Source organism: Pteropus vampyrus, unplaced genomic scaffold (assembly GCF_000151845.1).
Source record: "Pteropus vampyrus isolate Shadow unplaced genomic scaffold, Pvam_2.0 Scaffold343, whole genome shotgun sequence".
Taxonomy (NCBI): domain Eukaryota; kingdom Metazoa; phylum Chordata; class Mammalia; order Chiroptera; family Pteropodidae; genus Pteropus; species Pteropus vampyrus.
Genome location: NW_011889124.1, coordinates 818,030 through 819,931, shown reverse-complemented (window position 1 = coordinate 819,931; position 1,902 = coordinate 818,030).

Genomic DNA, 1,902 nt, shown 5'->3' with positions numbered 1-1,902 from the left:
TGTGCTCTAGCAAGGGGATTCGGATATCTCCGTTTACTTTCTGAAGGTCACTACCATGTCTAAGCCCCCCACAGTCACCTCAAGTCATAGGGAGAGGATACAGAAAACTAAAAATAGCTCTGAATGCTGAAAGGGCCTAGAAGCAACGACCTTCGGTAGCACTGAGCACTCCTCGCTCCCAAAGAGACCTTGGTTTCTAAACAGCACCCCCAGGAAAGTAAACCAGGGTTCCTGGGACAGACGGCCGACTGCAGGGCTGGGGCCAGGAAAGTACAGGATGAACCTGGAGCGTCTCCTTAGGCCAGTCAGGAAGGGCTAACGAGAGAAAAGATAGTGACGCAGAGATGATGCTGGGTCTTCGGCTTGCAAAAGAATAAAGTCGGGCCGCCCGCCTCACAGCTTTGCCAGCGTCGTATGCTGTCCACGTCTGGGTTTTTGCTGGTCTAACCAGAGAAACAGGAAATCCGTGTGGTTTTAATTTGCATCTCTCCTGACACGCGTGAGGTTGGACATCACTGTGTATCAGAGGGTCACTCTCAGATACGCTTACGTCTCAGTTCACGTCCTTCACCCACCTCTCCATCCGGTTTCTGATCTTTCCCCGCCAATGTTTCAATTCCTTACGTGTTAGAGACATCAACCTGTATCTGTGACAAATACTTCCTCCCGGTTTGTCCTGCCCTTTGACCCTGTGTCCGGGCTCCCTGCCATGCCAGCGCTCCCCAGGGCACTGCGAGCCCTTTGCTTCTTTGCGCCGCCTGGTGACTCACAGTGAGACAGCCTCTCCCAGGCCCCGTTATACAGACTCACCCACACTTCCTTCTAGTACTTATTTGGTTTTATTTTTCACATTCAGATTTCTGGTGTGAGTCCTTTTTCGTGTGGGACATAAGGTACACATCAAATTTTATCTTTTTCTAAATGGCTATCCAGTTGAACCCACACCAGTTCTTGGCCCCAGTGATTTGAGATGTGTCTTTCATCACGTACTAAGTGTCCACAGCGCTCAGGTCTACTTCTGAACTTCGGGTCTGTTCTCCCAGTCCGCCTATCCGCATGCAGCACGCCGCCACCTGACACGGGGGTTCTCGGGGGGGGGGGCGCCCCTCCCAGCGCTTTCCTCAGCGTTTCCTTTGCTGTTCTTTCATGGTCACTGTTCCATATGAACTTGAGCATCGACTTGTCTAGTTCCAGAAAAGAGCTGTCTTTTTTAGAACTCGATTGCTACAGTGACCTTTCGAATTTTTGTTTCTCCAGGGGACATTTATGTAGAACCAGAAAAGAGAAGCATTGGTACATTGATACTTTTTAACTGTGCCTTCTTCTCCTCTAAGATTGAGCCAAAGCAAAACTATCTACAAACGTAGCTTTAGTTTAATGCAGAATAAAAAAGAAGTCTCTGGAACATAAAACTATGCAGCTTCTCTGGCTGTTGGCATGGTTTTATTTTAAGACCATTTTAAAGGTCATTTTTGTCATATTTATTGCAAGAAAATCTTAGCTCTCAATGCAGTCTAAGGAGAACATCTCGTCACGTAGATCAGGAGTGTGTAAATTCTACAAAAGTGGATTTTAGCAGAGCTCTCCCAAGCGTCCTAATGAAGGGAGAAACCGAAGGATGATCTACCCAAACAAAAGAAATTAAAAACAAACGGCAAACAAGTCCTTACAGACACTTAACTAAATCGCAGCCTAAACCTCCCCTCTTTGCTCTCTCTGCGAGATCTTGTCCAGCAAACCGTGATCGTACGTGTTTATTCTTTCGGCAAAATAAAGCAGAGCAAATTGACATTGACCAGGGAAAGCGCGAACCGACCAAAGAGACGGCCAGACCGATTTCTCTCCCACTACGTCCTCGAATGCGCCACCCTTCACATACATGACATTAGTTCAGGTGTTGAT